A 23,086-nucleotide genomic window follows, 5' to 3' on the forward strand; every position below is an offset into this window, starting at 1 on the left:
GTCAAGTGGGCCTTACAGAGCATCATTAGGAACAAAGCTAGTGGAGGTGCTGGAATTCCAGTTGAGCTATCTTGAAATCCTGAAGAATGATGCTGTGAACGTGCTGCACGCAATACGCCGAAAAATTTGGAGAACTCCGCAGTGGCCAGACGACTGGAAAAGGTCAGTTTTCATTCCAATCCCAAAGAAAGGCAGTGCCAAACAATGCTCAAACTACCGCACAATTGCACTCATCTCCCACGGTAGTAAATCAATGCTCAAAATTCTCCAAGCCATGCTCCAGCAGTATGTGAACTGTGAACTTCCGGATGGTGAAGCTGGTTTTAGAATAGGCAGAGGAACCGTCCAGTCGAAGCTATGGTTGTTCCAGTAGTCATGTATGGATGTCAGAGCTGGAATAGTAAGAAAGTTGAGCACCAAAGAATAGATGCTTTGAAACTGTGATGTTGGTGAAGACTCTCGAGAGTCCTTTGGTCTGCAAGGAGATCCAACCAGTCCACCCTAAAGAACATCAGTCCTGCATGTTCGTTGGAAGGACTGATGCTGAAGCTGTAACTCCAACAATTTGGCCGCCTGATGTGAAGGACTGACTGATTAGAAAGACCACCTTTATGGCAGAAAGTGAAGAAGAACAAAAGAGCCTCTTGATGAAAGTGAAAGAGGAGAGTGAAAAAGTTGGCTTAAAGCTGAACGTTCAGAAAACTAAGATCATGGCATGTGGTCCCATCACTTGATGGGAAATAGATGAGGGAACAGTGTCAGACTTTATTTTGGGGGGCTCCAAAATCACTGCTGATGGTGATTGCAGCCATGAAATTAAAAGATGCTTACTGCTTGGAAGGAAGCTTATGGCCAACCTAGATAGCATATTGAAAAGCAGAGACATTACTTTCCAACAAAAGTCTGTCTAGTCAAGGCTATGGTTTTTCCAGTGGTCATGTATGGATGTGAGATTCGGATGGTGAAAAAGCTGAGTGCCGCAGAATTGATGCTTTTGAGCTGTGGTATTGGAGAAGACTCTTGAGTGTTCCTTGGACTGCAAGGAGATCCAGTCAATCCATTCTAAAGGAGATCAATCCTGGGTGTTCACTGGAAGGTCTGATGATGAAGCTGAAACTCCAATACTTTGGCCATCTCATGCCAAAAGTTGACTCATTGGAAAAGACCCTAATGCTGGGTAGGATTGGGAGCGGGAGGAGAAGGGGACGACAGAGGGTGAGGTGATTGGATGGCATCACTGACGCGATGGACATGGGTTTGGGTAAACTCCGAGAGTTGGTGATGGACAGAGAGGCCTGGTGTGCTGCAATTCATGGGGTCACAAAGACTGGGACATGACTGAAAGACTCAACTGAAGTTAACGGATGCTGGGAAAGACCAAAGGTGGGAGGAGAAGGGGACAACAAAGGACAAGTTGGTTGGATGGCATCACCAACACAATGGACGTGAGTTTGAGTAAACTCCGGGGTGTTGGTGATGGACAAGGAGGCCTGACTTGCAGCAGTCCATGGGCTTGCAAAGGATTGGACACAACTAAGCCACTGAACATACTGACTGAACTCAAAATCAAAGAAAGGGATTCTGGGAAATGTAGCTCCAGACTAGGCAAATTAACACAGCGGAGCACAGAGCACTTGACTTACTAAACCCTTCTGCTTTACTTAGTAGGGTGAATTGAGCTTTGAAAAACCGACCTGACTGATAAAGAGACTTTGGGCAAGTCTGCAGTGAGGAGACTTTTAGTCACTGCTTTAATTTTCCATCATACGAATCTGCACTAGAAACAGTCTGAATGTCATTTTTCCCACCTGCCTTACAGTCAGAACGTAACCATGGGACCTAGGCTCAATCAATTAGATGCACCCAGATGGTACCCAGGCTCAGCCAATCAAATACATCCAGATGGCACTTAAGGACAATTAGGTACAGCCACATGAAATGTAGGCTTAGCCAATGGATCCACCTACAGGTGAAAGCAATGCAAGTGAATTCTGATGCATAGAATTCAATCTGGAGGAGGTGGAAGGGACATAAGCCATGTCACTAGTGACAGCCACTGTGTCTGGAGCCAGTGGTAGTGACAGTTCAGTTCAGTCACTCAGTCGAGTCCGACTCTCTGTGACCCCATGAACCGCAGCATGCCAGGCATCCCTGTCCATCACCAGCTCCTGAAGTTCACCCAAACCCATATCCATTGAGTTGGTGATGCCATCACACCATCTCATCCTCTGTCATCCCCTTCTTCTCCTGCCCTCAATCTTTCCCCGCACCAGGGTCTTTTCCAGTGAGTGACAGAAGATCCTGCACTCAAACTCTATAATGTTCATGGCTGTCTCTCCAGCCATCCCTCCCAGAAATCCGAGTCACTTAATATCCTTTAATAAGTTTCTTTCCTGCTCAAAGTTACCTGTAATGAATTCTATTCTTTCCAGTAGAAAGCTGGCACCCCTCTAACTTCATTTAACCATCTAGCCTCTTTCCAAAACTAGATAAAATAAGGAACAGTGTCCCCATGGGCAGTGGAGTCAGGGAGAGGCATTTTGTCAAATTACTATAGTGCCACAGACTCTGGGCCAGTGTCACCTGTGAGGGGGTCACTGACCTGGGTTGTGAGTCGGGTAGACCCATTTGAATCCTGGCTGTGGCGCTGACTGGCCTGTTGTGTGATATTGCGCATATCACTTTCCTCATCTCGAGAATGGACTATGCTTAGTGTTGCCTCCTGGGGATATCATAGAGAGCAAAAGATTCCTGTACGGAGCAATCTCTCAACCACACAGCTCAGCTTATTGGACACACCCACACCAGTGATGATAAAAGGAATGAGAGTGACCTTTCTTTTGCTGGATTAAAGAAAATAAATAATAATAGAGGTGGTGTCCTCATGTAGTCCAAGATGAAGATGGTCTGTGAACGCTGCAGTTTAGAAAAGTTACATGTTTTTGGTTTTATATTTTTTAGTTTTCTTTTTTTTATTATATTTATTTTAATTGGGGGCTAATTATGGTACAATATCATAGTGGTTTTGTCATGCATTGACATGAGTCAGCCACGGGTGTACATGGGTTTCCCATCCTGAACCCCCACTCTCTCCCAATTCCATCCCTCTGGGTCACCCCAGTGCACCAGCTCTGAGCACCCTGTCTCATGCATTGCACCTGCACTGGAGGTCTGTTTCACATATGAAAATATACATGTTTCAATGTTATTCTCTGAATCCATCCCAGGCTTGCCTTCTCTCACAGAGTCCAGAAGACTCTTCTATACATCTGTGTCTCTTTTCCTGTCTTTCACATAAGGTTATCATCACCATCTTTCTGAATTCCATGTGTGTGTGTGTGTGTGTTATTGGTGTTTTTCTTTCTGGCTTACATCATTCTGTTTAATAGGGTCCAGTTTCATCCACCTCGCTAAAACTGGTTCAAATGCATTCTTTTGAATGGCTTAGTAATATTCCATTGTGTATATGTACCACGGCTTTCTTATCCATTCATCTGCTGATGGACATCTGGGTTGCTTCCGTGTCCTGGCTATGATAAACAGTGCTAGGGTGAACACTGGGGTACACGTGTCTCTTTCAATTCTGGATTCCTCAGGGTTCATGCCCAGCAGTAGGACTGCTGAATCATATGGCAGTTCCATTTTGAGGTTTCTAAGGAATCTCCACACTGTTCTCCATAGTAGCTCTAATAGTTTGCATTTCCATCAACAGTGTAAGAGGGATCCCTTTTCTCCACACCCTCTCCAGGATTTATTGTTTGTAGACGTTTGGATAGCAGCCATTCTGACTGGTGTGAGATGGTACCTCATTATGGTTTTGCTTTGCATTTCTCTGATAATGAGTGATGTTAATCATCTTTTCAAGAGTTTGTTAGCCATCTGTATGTCTTCTTTGAAGAAATGTCTGTTTAGTTCTTTGGCCCATTTTTTGATTGGCTCGCTTATTTTTCTGGAATTGAGCTGCTGGCGTTACTTGTATAGTTTTGAGATTAATTCATTGTCAATTGCTTCATTTGCTATAATTTTGGCCCATTCTGAAGGCAGTCTTCTTCCCTTGCTTATAGTGTCCTTCACTGTGCAAAAGCTTTTAAGTTTATTTAGGTCCCATTTGTGGATTTTTGCTTTAATTTCCATTACTCTGGGAGGTGGGTCATAGAGGATCCTGCTGTGATTTCTGTCAGAAAGTGTTTTGCCTATGTTTTCCTCTAGGAGTTTTATACTTTGTGGTCTTACATTTGGATCTTTAATCCATTTTGAATTTATTTTTGTGTGCGGTGTTAGAAAGTGTTCTAGTTTCACTCTTTTAAAAGTGGTTGACCAGTTTTCCCAGCACAACTTGTTAAAGAGATTGTCTTGTCTTCGTTGTATATTCTTGACTCCTCTATCAAAGATGAAGTGTACATAGGTGCGTGGCTTGACCTCTGGGCTTGCTATTTGATCCATTTATCTATATTTCTGTCTTTGTGCTAGAACCACGCTGTCTTGATGACTGTAGCTTTGTAGTATTGCCTGAAATCAGGCAGGGTGATTCCTCCAGATCCATTCTTCTTTCTCAAGATTGCTTTGGCTATTCGAGGTTTTTTGTAATTCCATACAAATTGTGGAATTATTTCTTCTAGTTCCCTGAAAAATACCGTTGGTAGCTTGATAGGGATTGCATTGAATCTATAGTTTGCTTTGGGTAGGATACTCATTTTCACTATATTGATTCTTTCAATCCATGAACACGGTATATTTCTCCATCTATTTGTGTCCTGTTTGATTTCTTTCACCAGTGTTTTATAGTTTTATATATATATATATATATATATTTCTATAGATAGATAGATAGATAGATAAATAGATAGATAGATAGATAGATAGATCTTTTGTTTCTTTAGGTAGATATATTCCTCAGTATTTTATTGTTTTCATTGGAGTGGTGAATGGAATTCTTTCTTTAATTTTTCTTTCAGTTTTCTCCTTGTTAGTGTTTAGGAATGCAAGGGATTTCTGTGTGTTCATTTTGTATCCTGCAACTTTACTATATTCATTGATTAGCTGTAGTAATTTTCTGGTGGAGTGTTTAGGATTTTTTCTGTAGAGGATCATGGCATCTGCAAACAGTGAGTGTTTTACTTCTACTTTTCCAAACTGGTTCCTTTTATTTCTTTTTCTGCTCCGATCACTGTGGCCAAAACTCCCAAAACTATGTTGAATAGTAGTGGTGAGAGTGGGCACCATTGTACTGATCCTTACTTTAGGGGCATTGCTTTCAATTTTTCACCATTGAGGATAATGTTTGCTGTGGGTTTGTCGTGTATATCTTTTATTTTGTTGAGATTTGTTCCTCCAATGCCTGCTTTCTGGAGGGTTTTGATGATAAATGGATGTTGAATTTTGTCCAAGGGTTTCTCTGCATCTATTAAGATAATCTCATGATTTTTATCTTTCAATTTGTTAATGTGGTGTATTATGTTGATTAGTTTGTGGATATTGAAGAATCCTTGCATCCCTGGGATAAAGCCCACTTGGTCATGATGTATGATCGTTTTAATATGTTGTTGGATTCTGCTTGCTAGAATTTTGTTAAGGGTTTTTGTGTCTATGTTCATCAGTGATATTGCCCTGTGGTTATATTTATTTATTTATTTATTTTCGTGGCATCTTTGTCTGGTTTTGGTATTAGGGTGATGGTGGCCTCATAGAATGAGTTTGGGAGTTTCTCTTCCTCTGCAATTTCCTGGAAGCATTTGAGTATGACAGGTATTATCTCTTCTCTCACTTTTTGGTAGAATCCAGCTGTGAAGCCGTCTGGTCCTGGGCTTCTGTTTGCTGGAAGATTACTGATTACACTTTCAATTTCCGTGCTTGTGATGGGTTTGTTAAGATTTTCTTTTTCTTCCTGGTTCAGTTTTCAGAAGTTGTACTTTTCTCAGAATTTGCCCACTTCTTGCAAGTTGTCCATTTTATTGGCATATAATGGTTGATAGTAGTGTCTTAAGATTCTTTGTATTTCTGTGTTGTCTGTTGTGATCTCTCCATTTTCATTTCTAATTTTGTTGAGTTGATTCTTCTCCCTTTGTTTCTTGATGAGTCCGGCTAATGGCTTGTCAATTTTATATATCTTCTCAAAGAACCATCTTTTAGCTTTGTTGATTTTTGCTCTGGTCTCTTTTGTTTCTTTTACATTTATTTCTGCTCTATTATATGATTTCTTTCCTTCTACTAACCCTGGGGTTCTTCAATTCTTCCTTCTCTAGTTGCTTTAGGTGTAGAGTTAGGTTATTTATTTGACTTGGTTCTTCTTTCTTGAGGGAAGCCACTTTTGCTATGAACCTTCGCCTTTGCACTCATTCTATAGCGTCCCATAGGTTTTGGGTTGTTGTGTTTTCATTTTCATTCGTTTCTATGCATGTTTTGATATCTTTTTGGATTTCCTCTGTGACTTGTTGGTTATTTAGCAGCATGGTATTCAGCCTTCATATGTTTGAATTTTAAATAGTGTTCTCTTGCAGTTGACATCTGGTCTCACTGCACTGTGGTCAGAAAATATGCTTGGAATGATTGCAAGGTTTTTTGAATCTACCAAGGTTGCACTTATGGCCGAGGATGTGATCAGTCCTGGAGAGGTGTCCATATGTACTTGAGAAAAAGGTGAAACCCATTGTTTTGTGGTGAAATATCGTATCGATATCAATTATGTCTAAGTGGTCCATTGTATCATTTAAAGTTTGTATTTCCTTGTTAATTTTCTGTTGACTTGATCTCTCCATAGATGTGAGTGGGGTAGTAAAGTCTTCCACTATGACTGTGTTATCGTTAATTTCCCCTTTCCTGCTTGTTAGCCTTTGCCTTACATATTGTGGTTCTCCTATGTTGGGTGCATGTGAATTTATAATCATTATATCTTCTTCTCAGATTGATGTTTTGATCATTATGTAGTGTCCTTCTTTGTCTCTTTTTACAGGCTTTATTTTAAAGTCTATTTTGTCTGATATGTGCATTGCTACTCCTGCTTTCTTCTGGTCTCAATTTGCTTGGAATACCTTTTTTCCAGCCCTTCACTTTCAGTCTGTATGTGCCCCTTGTTTTGAGATGGGTCTGTTGTAGAAAACATAAACAGTGGTCTTGTTTGTGTGTCCATTCAGCTAGTCTTTGTCTTTTGTTTGGGGCATTCGACCCATTTGCATTTAAGGTAACTATTGATAAGAATGATCCTGTTGCCATTTGCTTTGCTGTTTTGGGTTCGAGTTTATACAACCTTTCTGTGTTTCCTGCCTAGAGAAGATCCTTTAGCATTTGTTGAAGAATGAAAAGAAGAGTTGGGAATAAAAATGTCTCTACAGTATCTTCATTAGTCCGAGGTTATAAGAAGAAGCATGTTAAAGCAAGGGGTAATGTGGATGATCACAACTCTGACTTTCATCCTGAAACTTGAGGACAGAGTGTATTTTCAGCCTGCACAAGTTGAAGTGTGCCATTCATACGAAAGCCTTCTACCATCCAGATAGCTGCTGAAACAAGTGCCCTAACTTGAAATGATTTCTCTTCTCCATCATGAATATCAGTGAGACCACAGGAACATACTGTGATACATCAATCTGCAGCTGCTTTAGTTGTTGTTGTTGTTTTAATTGAAGAGTAATTGCTTTACAGAATTTTGCTGTATTCTGTCAGAATTCAAAATAAATCAACCATAGAGTCACATATATCCCCTCCCTTTGGGAATACCCTCCCATCTCCCTCCCCATCCCACAATCTAGGTTGAGCATTTGTCATGGGATTTCACATAGCAGCTGTGCTAAATCAAATGGCTCCAGTGAAAATTTTTGCAGCTATGTCTACTTCTGTTTCTCCGTACCACAACTTATGTCCCTTACAGAACAGTTAGTTTGGACTGAGGGTGGAGCCTTCTACCTTTCCAGGTTGGTATGGTAATATGTCAGCCCATGACCGTCCTTTTCCTAAACTACAACAGTCAGGCAATTTAGTTTTCCCAGTGTCAAAGATCCCTGATACATCTGCTGCTTCTCTTTCAAGATCCACTCATCAAACATCTTCATTATTTGAAAACGGTCCTAATACAACTGATCTACCAAATAAGTGTCAGATTACGGAGGACATCAAAGTGTAAAATTAATGTTGGGAGATGTCAACAAATTCCTACAATTCTCTTATTTGAAGAATAAAGGTACAAATTCATCTTCATTGGGCCAATTTTTATTTTGAAATAATTAAGAGTAAAATGAGTCTTTATTTCCGTGCCTGACTATTTTACTCTGCATAATATAAACACTTCTGTGCAAGGTCATAAAATAAACATTACACTTGCTTTCACTGAAACCCACAGTCAGTTGATTGACTTCATTGCATAGTAGCGAGCAGACCCATGTTTGGTTTGGTAACAGTCCTGAATGTTAAGAATATGTGTCTAGAAGGGTGATCAATCACTTTTATTTCAGGAACCAAGTAGACTTATTGATGTGATTTTTCTGTGTAAAAATTCTTTAGGAATGACATTTTGCAGGTTTCCTGTTTTTGGTTACTATTTATGCAAGCAGCCTTTATTTTAAGTTGATGTAGAAGTAAACACTGGTTGAACATTGGCCTTAATTGCTAGAAGATCAGTGACTTTATGATGTCAGAGTACCCTTCAATTGCTAGGAGACCAGTGACTTTGTGATGTCACAGCTTTTTGACTTTGAGAACCATGCTGATGGCCTAGAGAGTTTATCTCTGTACGCCAGCCAAGCAGCATTTGAAGTTGGAGTGTGTAAAGTCAGACAAATGAGAAGAGTATCTGGAGAAAGATTTCTCTGAGATGGCACATATTCCTTCAGAAATTCAAGATGTGCCTCGTAAAGATGTATCAAGTGGTTCCAAAACCTCCATTAGATCTTCTTCGTGTGATTACACACTTACTGGGGACACAGTTTTGAGATCTATGATTGAAGAATATGCTTTTCAGGCTTTGTCTGAGGGATTTAGGATAAAAAGGCCACACTACACGTTTTCTGTCTCTAAAACAAATGAGTTGAATGATTTTCTTTCACTCAATTTTGCTCAAAAACTCTGGACTGTAGTTGAAAGTGATCAGTTTGAATCTGTTTGGTGGGATGAGAGTGGCACTTCTATAGTGATCAATGAAGAACTCTTCAAGAAAGGAGTCTTGGAAAGAAAGGCCCCTTTCAGAATATTTGAAACTGATAGTATGAAAAGTTTAGTTCGTCAGCTTAACCTTTATGGGTTTAGTAAAAAGCGACAAACTTTTCAAAGATCTGCTTCACTACCTGACTTTCTGGAAGAAGAAAACAATGTCTCTGTTTTGAGCAAGGTAATCCAAAATTTCCACTTACTGTCAATATATAAGTTTAAGTCATGTGACTTAGAAAGCATGTTCACATATGTAGCTAAAACCGAATTTAAATTTGAGATAGCAGATTGTTGAACACGTTTTATTTTTTGAAGTTGAGAACAGCTGGAGGTTAAAACATTTGATATTTAATATACTCTCCTAGCAACTTGAAATTGGATACATGTCCTCAAGTTACCTTAAGTGGTATTTACTGTATATATACAACATATTTTTTAGTTGAGGAGTATAGTTGTTTCTAACATGTAAGGTGTTAAAACTACTAATGGAGGGGTTTTCTTTGATTCTATTTAATTGGCATCATTAAAGGAATACATTTTTATAGTTTAACTTTGCTTGTCAGTTTTTCCCTGGTTTATAAAAAACTAAATAAATGTATCCTTTGATTTTAGTTACACATCTACCATAATCCAAATTTCAAAAGAGGTTATCCCCAACTTTTAGGAAGAATGAAAGAAGAGTTGGGATTAGCAATGTGTTTCTGAAATCTTCATTAGTTCCAGATTACAAGAAGAAGCATGCTAAAGCAAGGGTCAACACAGATGATCGTAACTCTGGTTTTCATGCTGAAACTAGTGGAGAGAGTCCATTTTCAGCTTCCACCAGTTTAAGTGTGCCTTTCCCACAAAAGACTTATACCAGCCAGATAGTCCCTAAAACAAGCGCCCTATCTCCGCGTGACTTTCCTTCCCCATCAATGTCAGTGAGACAAACAGAGCAGAATGTGGTAGATCAACCTGCTGTTGTAAACCAGTTGAGCATTTTTAATTGGCACTCCCATAGCACTTACACTCAAGTAAATGGCCACGTTGAGAACTTTGCTACTACCGCTACATCTAGTTCTCAGAACCACATCGTATCTCCATTATGCAGCAGTTCTTTTGGGCTGATGGTGGAGCCTTCTACATTTCCAGACAGGTATAGCGATATGTCAGCCCATGACAGTCCTCTTCCTAACCAGCAACAGAGAGGCAACTCAAGGTCCCCAGTGCAAACGATCGCTTTTACACCCACCTCCTCTCTTTCAAGTCAATTCATCAACGATATTCCTTATGTGAAAACCATGCTAACTAAAACTGACCTACCAAATAAGTATCAGCTTATGGAACCGAATGGAGATTAAAAGTTACATTGGGAGTTGTCAACAAATACCTACAATTCTTGTATTTGAACAATAAAATTACACGTTCATCTTCACAGTTTTGTTTTCTCCTTTGAAACAATGGAGAGTAAATTAAGGCTTTATTTCAATGTCTGGCTATTTTTCTGCACTCTTTTATAAACTCTTCAGTTCAAGAAAACCTCCGTTAGGCATCCTAGGTAAATGGCACCTAATCTATTGTTTCTAAGCAAGAAAATGAGAACAAAGGGAAAAGAGGTAATGGATGTAAAGTGATTTGGGAAATCAACCCTGCTGAAATGAATGGGTGTCTAAATGAGGATGGTACGGGTGAAGGAAGACATACAAATAAAATCAAAAAAAGCACATCTACACAGTACGTACCTTAGTGCATTCACAGTTACATGATATTCTATTAGGTATCGGTAGAGTCTTAAGATAGAGAAGGAAATGGCGCCCCGCTCCAGTATTCTTGCCTGGAGAATTCCGTGGAAAGAGGCTCCTGGTGGGCTGCTGTCCATAGGGTCGCACAGAGTTGGACACAACTGAAGTGACTTAGCAGCAACAGAGTCTTAAGACATTAGACAGGAGATTGTCTTCATTATAGAAATTCATTTCATACTGGAAAATATAGATATTGTAGCATGTCCAAAATTAGGATAACCGTTATACCATCACTGTGATACCAAAGATTACTGGACATAATCAGTGACTGGACCATGGCCAGCACAAGATAGGTATTTTACAAGTGGTACTGTATAGGGTCATTTTAGCTCTGCTCTCCTTAAGGCGTACCTTTATTTCCTGCCACAATGATTCCACCCTATATTTCCTAATGCATATTTGGATTTTGCTTATCTGTTCCCTCAGAGACAAAACAAATCCCTGTGGTGATTGCAGCACCTCAGGGTGGTTAACAAGTTCTTTGAAGACATGATATTTGTTTTCTGTAGTAGTTTCAGTATCATCCTCTTACACCGTGCTTCTGGAGCTACAATCACACACACTGCTTTCAGACATGCTAAGCCCCTTCTCCTCAAAACTTTGCCTCAACTCTTTCTTGGGGTTGGAAGGGACCTCTGTTCACCCTCCTACCAAGGTGAGCACAGATATCAGGTCTTCAATGTGTTTTGGGTCTACCCTCTTTTCTTTACGTATCTTTCACATCAGCTAAAATGTGTACTTACTGAATTATCAACAAAGAAACATAATCACGAATCAAATGCTATATACATTACTCAACAACATCCTATAACCTGCACTATTATCATAATTGACCTTTCCTACTTACTGAGAATCTTTTCCCAGTTGATAAATATATATCTTATATGTTCATGAATGTCAAATGTGGGAATTCAAATTATAAAATGATTGCTGCTCTCATGAAGTTTACAGTCTATAAGAACCCATACTAGTCATGTTGTTTCAGGCCCCAGTTCCCTAAAATTCAGTAGTAGTTACAGAGATATTTATGAAAAAACAAACAAACGAAAAAGAATCATTCATTTTAATTCTCTAGAAAAGTCATGGAGTAACGAAAGATCAAAATCAATGGCTGATCCTTCATATAGTTCACAATGAAGTAAGATGAACAGAGTGTCTGCCAGTTGGACTCCCCAGTCTGTCATGAACACTACCTAGAAATCTTGGCAATCTCCACTTTGTGGCCATTTCTTTAGACAGTGGTGGCCATATCAAGTCATGGCCCTGTTTTGGTATGGTAACCCATATAGGACAACACCAAGTTAAGTTCGCCGTTCTCATGTTTGGGGCTAATGCAGAGTGAAAGCTGTGGACTATTTGTGTAGATAAGGGAGGTGTCCAAACAGCACACGCTTTTTCTTTCACTGAAAACTTTCATTAAACTCGGCAGAGAACACTATACTTTAGAGAGGTAAGCATTTTGCAGCGCTTGTAAGAGTTATTGAAATCGGTGCCCTTAGTTAGTATTTCAAGCCCAAAGTCCAAAGGTCTGGTTTTCGATTTCAGGCATCTTACTATGGAGCCAAATTTGCATGCTTGGAGAAATAGCACCTTAAAAGCAATCACATCTTCTATTTCATTGCCGTGTACTGATTATTCCTTCTCACTCCCTTTGATCTTCTTTTCCTGTTCTGCTTTGAGTGGCAGGTCCTTCTCGAAAAGAATAGGACTAATTCCCTTGGTGCTCTGTGGTAACTTGGAAAAGGCATGCATAAGGACATGCAATATATTATGTGGGAAAGCTACTGTTTTTGTTCCCTCCTGAAAACATATTATTAAATTGTACCTCAACTGTCCTACCACGGGAAGCCTGGTTACATGATACATTACTTTGGTGATCAGTTCCCAAATGGCTTTAACATATCAGTACCTTTAATTCTCAAAAGCTTATAGAGAAGATATCTCAATACAGTAGGGAAATATTATACATGAGTTCAGTGTTCTTTCCTGTACTTATTTATTTTATAATTTGTGCCTAAAATAGTGAAAGTGAGAACAAAAATTTAAGTGAGTTAACGCAGTGAGTTAAACACAGAAGTTTGAGACAAGAAGTAGAAGAAGTGATGGGAGAAGATCAGAGGATGAAATTGCATGCTTATAATGGAACAAGCAAATGTGTAACTGCAGGTCCTAAATAGCTCAATATGACTTCAGTATTGTTTCCCTACAAATTATTTTCATTTTAGCAAATCACAGAATAGTCTTACATGCAAAGTATTTTAAGATCCCATGGAATGCACAACGAAAGTGTATCTTTTAAAACATTCTGATTTAAAATGTCTCTAGAGACATATCATTCAAGTAGAAAACAATTTCCAAAATTAAGCCTAGAGACAAGTATCAGAGGAACTCTAGGAAGTTCATAGGTGTCCTTCAGTGAGTCCTTGGGTTTTCTTTTCTTTTTGTAATTGTGTTTAAGCATGTAAGATCATGACTGTGCTTGTGTGTGTGTGTGCATCAGATTAAGAATGTGTTTGTGAGTGTATGTCTGGGCTCTCTTTTGGCCTTTTATGTTAGAAATTTCGGCTGAAGAAATAGTTCATTCAAAAATATAGCCAGGCACAAATTAAAATGCCCATTCAAAACTCTTCTTTCTCTTTTCAAAGTGCAAGACAAACGGGTGCATCAAAGGTTGAAAACATTTCAATAATAATCAAGCTACTCCACCCAAACATAGTTAAAAACTATGGTACTCTCCCAATGAACCCAGCAAAAGATGAGTGGGACCTTAGGTATCTATTATGCCTGGCAATAACAAAACACCCACCCTCTAATACGGTAGTACTCAAGAAGGCCATGTAGAGGCCTGGAGTTTCAACCAGGCCTTCCTGTAATAGGATACGACCTTCCTATAGGAGGCTGCACACTCGCCAGTAATGAACACTCTTAGGCATCAAATGAAACTAAGGACAAAACCTGGAATTCTCTTCCCACATGGTGGAAGTCACCTTCCCCCTTCCCAAGTGGATGAGATAGACAGTTCAAATAAAAGGAATTTTTATAACATGGCTCACATTCTTCTCACATAATACCTGAAATGTCCAAGCTCCACCACACTGCTAAGCAGCTGACTATACAGGCCTTCTGGTCTCAAATCTGTGTGACAATCATCACATAAGAATTTTATGAATATTTGAGATGCATTGATAGTGCGGATCTGTAAAGCCAAACGTCTTTGAGATCTGATTCAAATAGGAAAACTGTGTACTCCCTGTCTTCAGTTTTATGGGGATTTCACATGCATTCACACACGTCCACCATGCTCAACCTTCATCTGAAGACAAAAACTGTGACATTAAGAGAAGAAGAATGGTCTATTCACAGAGAAGGCCAGTGGTAAAGTCAAAATGGATCCAGTTTCCTGCCTACATCCCTGCTCAGTAGTGTAACCGCTTGTAAGCATTCCTAAGGGCAACTAGGATACACAAGTCAAAGATGCTTCTCCCAGGATTACAGAGTTGGATTGAGAAGCTATATGTTTGTTTACCTCTCATCCCATTCTTAAGATCACATACCATAACTGTTAACCCATCAGAAGATGGGCAGCTCTAGCACATATTTAGAGACAATGCCTGCTTCTGTCTAAGACCAAGGTTGTAGATCCAAGTGGCATATAGGGTAAGGTTTCCATCTCAGGATACCACATGACTCCCCAGGGATTCTCCTTCTCTGGAAAGCTCTCAAAAGATGATGTGAGAAGAATATTTTGAGGGAGGAAAACAAGGAAACCGACAAGAGTTGTGTTCTTTCTAATTGTCTTCAGTCTCACTTATCATCCCATGTATAATGACAAAGTCTCCCCAGCACTGCCAATACCAATTTTTTGATGTTCTTCAGCCACTCAGTCTTGTCTGACTCTTTGTGACTCCGTGTACAGCAAGAACCCTGGGTTCCCCTGACTTTCAAATCATCAGTTTACTCAAACTCATGACTTTTGAGTCAGTGATGCTTTGCAGCCATCTCACCCTCTGGCATTCCCTTCTCGTCCTTCCCTCAATCTTTCCCAGCATCAGTTTCTTCCCAGTGATTTCACTCTAGGCCCTAAGTGGTCAATATATTGGCTCTTCATGGTCAGCGTCAGAACTTCCGTGAATAGTCTGAGTTGAACTCCTTCATGCTTGACTAGTTTGAACTCCATGCTCACAACAAAACTCTCACACATCTTCTCCAGACCCACTACTGCAAAGCATCGGTATTTTGGCACTCAGTTCCTGTGGTCCTGCTCACTCTGCCATACGTTACTCCTGAAAATCAACTTTGACCATTCAGATCTTTTTCAGTAATCACTCAGCTTATTAACATGGTGTCTAGATTGGTCGTAGCTTTTCATCCAAGTGGCAAGTGCCTTTTCATTTCGTGGCTGAAGTCACTCCCCGCAGTGATATCAGAGGTCAAGAAAGTGAAACCTGTCACTGAGTCAATTGTATCCCATTGCTAGATCTCAAAATGTTTGGACCACATTCCATGATCTTATTTTTAGTGTTTGTTGGTTTGTGTTTAGATTGAGTTTTAATCCAGCTTTTCCTTTCACCTCTTCAGAAGGCTCTTTAGTCCCTAGTGTTTTTCAGCCATTTGTGTGCTGTCATCTTATAACTAAGGTTATTCACACTTCTCACAGTAATTCTGTTTCCAGCTTCAAATTCTTTCAGCAAGTTATTGTCCATGATATACTCTGCACAGAAGTCAAATAAGCTGGGTGACAATATATAGCCTTGATGTATTTCCTTCCCTATTTTGTACCAGTCTGTTGTTCCTTCTCCAGTTCCAACTGTTGTTTCTTGACCTGCATGCACCTTTCCCAGGAAACAGGTATGGTGGTCTTATATTCTTATCTCTTTAAGAATTTTCCACAGTTTGTTGTGACCCACACAGTTCTACCGCTTCCCCCATGACTCAGATGGTAAAGCGTCTGCCTGCAATGGGGGAGGCCCAAGTTCGATCGCCGGGTCTGGAAGATCCCCTGGAGAAAGAAATGGTAGGCTACAGCCCATGGGGTCTCAAAGAGTCAGACACAAATGAATGACCTCACTTTCATACGCAGTCTAAGCCATTAACAGAGATAATAAAGGAGATGTAAATGACTTTATGAAACATCCTTGGTTTTTCTATGATCCAGACTCCAATTAAGGTTTACCTATTAAGGTTAAATGACTAACTACACCTGCCTGCTCTCTCTCTCTTTGTTTCAAGTTGTTGCTGCTGCTAAGTCGCTTGAGTTGTGTCCGACTCTGTGCGACCCCAGAGACGGCAGCGTACCGGGCTCCTCCATCCCTGGGATTATGCAGGCAAGAACACTGGAGTGGGTTGCCATTTCCTTCTCCAATACATTTAAGTGAAAATTGAAAGTGAAGTCCTTCAGTTGTGTCCGACTCTTCACGACCCTATGGACTGAAGCCCAGCAGGCTCCTATGCCCATGGGATTTTCCAGGCAAGAGTACTGGAGTGGGATGCCATTGCCATCTCCATTTTTCAAGCTATCATCTACCAACTGTTACATTCCTGGGCACTTGCCATCTTCTTATGGGCTCTCCTGGTGGCTCAGTTGGCAAAGCAACTGCCTGCAATCTGGAGACTTGGGTTCACTCCCTGGGTCGGGAAGATCTCCTGCAGAAGGAAATGGGAACCCACACCAGTGCGCTTGCCTGGAAAATTAGTATTAAATTATGCCCATGCCCATCTCTGACCTTTGACACCCACTTGAAACAGTTAAGTTTCCAGAGCGGAAATAAGGAATCTGTGCTCCGGGAAAATGTCAGGACAATTTGACAAACAGCTAGATATTTTCAGGAACGGACTTTTTGAGCCCAATACCTGTATCATCTTTTGTCTGGAAAAGAACTATGCTTCCTCAAACTGATGACAATTCCTCATTAGCAGAAATTTCCGGAAAAATAACTCCGCTTATCTGCATGTTCGAAGTCAATGATGTACCAGTTATGTGTTTATGCATGAAAGTTCCCATTAAACGGATAAATTCACGTCAACTAAACTTTGTGCAGAAGCGAGGTGGCTGCGACGGCTCGGCGCAGAAGCATGGCCGAGAGGGCCTAGGCCGGGTCGGGGGGTGGGGCGGCGGCCGAGAGGGCCTAGGCCGGGCCAGGGGCCGGGGGCGGCGCCCGAGAGGGGCTAGGCCAGGCCGGGGGCCGGGGGTGGCGGCCGACAGGGGCTAGGCCGGGCCGAGGTCCGGGGGCCGGGGCAGCGGCCGACAGGGTCTAGACCGGGCCGGCAGCCGGGGGCGGCGGCCGACAGGGCCTAGGTCTGGCCGGGGCCGAGGGCCAGGATCGTCGGCGGACAGGGCCTAGGCCCCCGGGCGAGGGAGGGTGATGGTGGCCGACAGGTCCTAGTCTGGACCTGGGGCTGGGGCCGGTGACGGTGGCGGCGGCGATAGGAATTACCCAAGACCCAAGGTAAGAGAAACCCAAGTAAGATGGTAAGTGTTGCGAGAGGGCATCAGAGGGCAGACACACTAAAACTAAAATTACAGAAAACTAGCTAATCTGATCACACGGACCACAACCTTGTTTAACTCAATGAAAATAAGCCATGCCGTGTGGGGCCACCCAAGACGGATGGGTCATGGTGGAGAGGTCTGACAGATTGTGGTCCACTGGAGAAGGGCATGGCAAACCACTTCAGTATTCTTGCCTTGAGAACCCCATGAACAGTATGAAAAGGCAAAAGGATAGGACACTGAAAGATGAACTCCCAAGGTCAGTAGGTGCCCAATATGCTAATGGAGATCAGTGGAGAAATAACTCCAGAAAGAATGATGGGATGGAGCCAAAGCAAAAACGATACACAGCTGTGGATGTGACAGGTGATAGACGCAAAGTCCGATGCTGTAAACAGCAATATTGCATCGGAACCTGGAATGTTAGGTCCATGAATCAAGGAAAAGTGGAAGTGGTCAAACAGGAGACGGCAAGAGTGAACGTCGACATTCTAGGAATCAGCGAACTAAGATGGACTGGAATGGGTGAATTTAACTCAGATGACCATTATATCTACTAATGTGGGCAAGAATCCCTTAGAAGAAATCCAGTAGCCATCACGGTCAACAAGAGTCCAAAATGCAGTACTTGCATGCAATCTCAAAAACGACAGAATGATCTCTGTTTGTTTTCAAGGCAAACCATTCAATATCACGGTAATCCAAGTCTATGCCCCGACCAGTAACGCCAAAGAAGCTGAAGTTGAACGGTTCTATGAAGATCTACAAGACCTTCGAGAACTAACACCCAAAAAAGATGTCCTTTTCATTATAGGGGACTGGAATGCAAAAGTAGGAAGTCAAGAAACACCTGGCGTAACAGGCAAGTTTGGCCTTGGAGTACAGAATGAAGTAGGGCAAAGGCTAAGAGAGTTTTGCCATGAGAATGCACTCGTAATAACAAACACCCTATTCCAACAACACAAGAGAAGACTCTACACGTGGACACCACCAGATGGTCAACACTGAAATCAGATTGATTATATTCTTTGCAGCCAAAGACGGAGAAGCTCTATACAGTCAGCAAAAACAAGACCAGGAGCAGACTGTGGCTCAGATCATGAACTGCTTATTGCCGAATTCAGACTCAAAATGAAGAAAGTAGGGAAAACCACTAGACCATTCAGGTATGACCTAGATCAAATCCCTAATGTGTATACAGTGGAAGTGACAAATAGATTCAAGGGACTAGACCTGATAGACAGAGTGCCTCATGAACTATGGACAGAGGTTCGTGACATTGTACAGGAGACAGGGATCAAGAAAATCCCCATGGAAAAGAAATGCAAAAAAGCAAAATGGCTGTCTGAGATGGCCTTACAGATAGCTGGGAGGAGAAGAGAAGCGAAAAGCAAAGGAGAAAAGGAAAGATATTCCCATCTCAATGCGGAGTTCCAAAGAATAGTAAGGAGGGATAAGAAAGCCTTCCTTAGTGATCAGTGCAAAGAAATAGAGGAAAACAACAGATTGGGAAAGACTAGAGATCTCTTCAAGAAAATTAGAGATACCAAAGGAACATTTCCTGCAAAGATAGGCCCGATAAAGGACAAAAATGGTATGGACCTAACAGAAGCAGAAGATACTAAGAAGAGGTGGCAAGAATACACAGAAGAACTGTACGAAAAAGATCTTCACCACCCATATAATCACGATGCTCTGATTACTCACCTAGAGCCAGATATCCTGGAATGTGAAGTCAAGTGGGCCTTAGAAAGCATCACTATGAACAAAGCTAGTGGAGGTGATGGAATTCCAGTTGAGCTATTTCAAATCCTCAAAGGTGATGCTGTGAAAGTTCTGAACTCGATATGCCAGCAAATTTGGAAAACTCAGCAGTGGCCACAGGACTGGAAAAGGTCAGTTTTCATTCCAATCCCAAAGAAAGGCAATGCCAAAGAATGCTCAAACTACAGCACAATTGTATTCATCTCACATGCTAGCAAAGTAATGCTCAAAATTCTCCAAGGCAGGCTTCAGCAAAACGTGAACCGTGAACTTCCAGATGTTCAAGCTGGTTTTAGAAAAGGCAGAGGAACCAGGGATCAAATTGCCAATATCCACTGGATCATCGAAAAAGCAAGAGTTCCAGAAAAAAAAAAACACATCTATTTCTGCTTTATTGACTATGCCAAAGCCTTTGACTGTGTGGATCACAATAAACTGTGGAAAATTCTGAGAGAGATGGGAATACAAGACCATCTGACCTGTCTCTTGAGAAACGTGTGTGCAGGTCAGGAAGCAACAGTTAGAACTGGACATGGAACAAGAGACTGGTTCCAAAGAGGTAAAGGAGTCCGTCAAGGCTGTATATTGTCACCCTGCTTATTTAACTTATATGCAGAGTACATCATGAAAAACGCTGGGCTGGAAGAAACACAAGCTGGAATCAAGATTGCCAGGAGAAATATCAATAACCTCAGATATGCAGATGACACCACCCTTATGGAGGAGAGTGAAGAAGAACTAAAGAGCCTCTTGATGAAGGTGAAGGAGGAGAGTGAAAATGTTTGCTTAAAGCTCAACGTTCAGAAAACTAAGATCATGGCATCTGGTCCCATCACTCCATGGGAAATACATGGGGAAACAGTGGAACAGTGTCAAACTTTATTTTTTTGGGCTCCAGAATCACTGCTGATGGTGATTGCGGCCATGAAATTAAAAGACGCTTACTCCTTGGAAGGAAGGTTATGGCCAACCTAGATAGCATATTTAAAAGCAGAGACATTACTTTGCCAACAAAAGTCCATCTAGTCAAGGCTATGGTTTTTCCAGTGGTCATGTATGGATGTGAGTGTTGGACGGTGAAGAAAGCTGAACACCGCAGAACTGATGCTTTTGGACTGTGGTGTTGGAGAAGACTCTTGAGAGTCCCTTGGACTGCAAGGAGATCCAATCAATCCATCCTATAAGAGATCAATCCTGGGTGTTCTTTGGAAGGTCTGATGTTGAAGCTGAAACTCCAATACTTTGGCCACCTCACGCGAAGGGTTGACTCATTGGAAAAGATCGTAATGCTGGGTAGGATTTGGGGCGGGAGGAGAAGGGGATGACAGAGGATGAGATGGTTGGATGGCATCACCGACTCGATGAACATGGGTTTGTTAGACTCTGGGAGGGAGGCCTGGTGCGCTGCATTTCATGGGATCGCAGAGAGTCGGACACGTCTGAGTGGCTAAACTGAACTGAAGTGAAACTTTGTTGCTTTACTGGCATGCATAAATGAATTACAGAGCTTGCCTAGAAAGAAAATCAGAAGTTCTGATTTGGCAGAAAATAAGAAGATGTTGAGGGCAACTCTCTTCATGGGTCATCACAAATAATACCTCTATAAAGGAAACAGTTCCCCTAGTGCATCCAATGAATATTACCAGAAGACCTTCCTCAACTATATGGGAACAAGACGTAACTGGGAAGAATGGAAGGAAGATGGGAGAAGGAGGATGAGAGGTTTAGGACCAAACCTGTGTCTTGCGGTGGGAGATGGAGAAGCAGGGGATAGATTGAGGATTCAGGTAAGTCACCTCAGTAAACTTAAATTACTTTTGACTGAAAGGAAGCAAGGTGAAGAAGCTGATGAAATATGGTTTGTCTAGAGTGAGAATCAAACAGAGAATGTGTGGTGTGGTCTTACATGTCCAAAACTGCAATGCAGGTCAACCAGTGTTCATAGGGCCTGGAAGATGAAACATGGGGTTAGAAAGCCAACCTGGGAGTGAACTGCGTTTGACTGTGTAGAGATGGAGTGATGGATCTGGGATGTCAAAGTGTGTAGGAAGGAATGCTTTTTGAAAAATCCCAAACTGACAGAGAAGCGGGACCTTAGGGTTCAGTCACACAGAGGAGGTAACACCATTGAATCCTCCCCCCCACCCCCACCCTTTCCCACAAGCTAAGACCTACTATCAGGCAATAGAAAACAACTAGCTAGAACTAACACTCATGCTTCTGCCACCACAGGCTAGAAACCGATCCCAGTAGGGCCATAAATTTTCTGCCTGTGGTTGCAGACTCTTTGTCTATGGCATACAAAAGGGACAATAGATTTCCAATGAATGAAAATATTCAGGCTCTGGCAGCACTAAAAACAAATAGGAGTTATCCCAGATTAGAGTCTGACCTGTCCCTACTGAAGATCCAAGTTCATTTCTGCCCACGTTTGGGCAAGCTTTCTCAAGAGGTGGAGCTGTGCTGTGGCTCGTGTTCAGGACCAGAACACTGACAGCAGGGACCCTAATAACATTCATTATACTGACCACGTTTTGCTATGCTGTGTGGTTGGTTCACTCGTTTTATCGCTTGTAGGCTTTCTCATTATTCTTGCTTATTTAGTGTTTTAAGATTGTTTACATCATATATTTATTTTTTTGTATGTATCTAACATGTACTTTGTTTTCCTCCTTTCTGTGCCTTTTGTTGATGTTGATCCTTGTCATGTTTGTTTTAATAGGTATATATTCCTATATTAACTGTGATTTTATGTTGTTCTGTGGGAAAGCTCTTGTCATTTTTGTCAGATTTCTTTATTTTTTACCTGACACTCTGCTCTAGTGTTGTTTTATGTCTTGCAAGTTATTTTCTTAGTTGTATTATTGGTTCTGTGTTCTTCCCTATTGTGATTTTTGCTTGTGTTATTTTCTTTTCTTTTTTTTATTATTTTTTTCTTTGATTTTGGTTTCTTACAATTTGTCTGACTTCCTTTGTTTCCTCTGTCTAATCTTTTACTATGTGATCTTGGTTCTCTGACCAGAAGTCGGGCCTGTTCTTGTAGAGTTTCAGCACCATATCGAAGACCATAGACTACCAGAGAATTTCTGGTTCCAGCGAATATTAATTGGTGAGAGTGTCTATGAAGGCTTCCATCAGAAACTAAGAACCAATTCCACTCAAAAGGCTATATTATCCAGAGCTGATGCCTCACACCACACCAAAAGCAAAACAGAAACACAAGCCATATCATCCACAGATGGACGGCCTAAAGTCAGACTAAACCCGTACATACCTGCAAAAGATACCACCATGAGAAAGAGAAGTGTCAGCTGTGGAATATAGATGCCAGAGAATATAGTTGCCAGTCCCTCCCCCTCCAAGGACACAGAAACCACTGCACCAAACTTATCCACTCAGGGTGTATTTGGAAGCAAGAACTGCAACCCTGCAGCCTGGGGAGAAAAGACCATTAACATAGTAAGATAAACAAATGTGAAGAAAGTCAAGTACGTTGCAGGCAAAGAAACAATGTAAAAACATATGAGCCATAATTAAAGAGGAAATAGGAATTGTCACTGAAAAAGAATTGAGAGGAACAATAGTAAAGATGATCAAACGTCTCAGAAAATAATTGGAGATCATGCAAGAAACATTTAAGAAGGGCGTGGAACAACTAAACAACAACAACAAATGAATGATAGCACAATAACTGCCATATGTGTACTGTAGGCTCACCCATGCCTTTGTACAGCAGAAGCCAGAACAACATTGGAAAATAATTATCTTCCAAATTAAAAATAAAGTATTAAAGAAAAACAGACTTTAAATAACACAACAGACCTGGCAATTCAATTGATACTTAAGTAGATTAATTCGAAACACCAGCAGAATGCAATTTCTTCTCAAGGGCAAATGAAATATGTCTGGATAA

General features: G+C 41.2%; 1 pseudogene across 1 annotated transcript; it reads left to right on the forward strand.

The window, feature by feature from the left end:
* The first annotated feature begins 8,803 nt into the window (after positions 1-8,803).
* LOC145537838 (heat shock transcription factor, Y-linked-like) lies at positions 8,804-10,552 on the forward strand (annotated as a pseudogene). Its single transcript, XR_014076448.1, has 2 exons — positions 8,804-9,316; positions 9,748-10,552. The product of XR_014076448.1 is annotated as a heat shock transcription factor, Y-linked-like (transcript).
* The last annotated feature ends 12,534 nt before the right edge of the window (positions 10,553-23,086 follow it).

Source organism: Giraffa tippelskirchi, chromosome Y, assembly GCF_054371585.1.
Source record: "Giraffa tippelskirchi isolate mGirTip1 chromosome Y, T2T-mGirTip1v1.2.pri, whole genome shotgun sequence".
NCBI classification, from domain to species: Eukaryota; Metazoa; Chordata; class Mammalia; order Artiodactyla; family Giraffidae; genus Giraffa; species Giraffa tippelskirchi.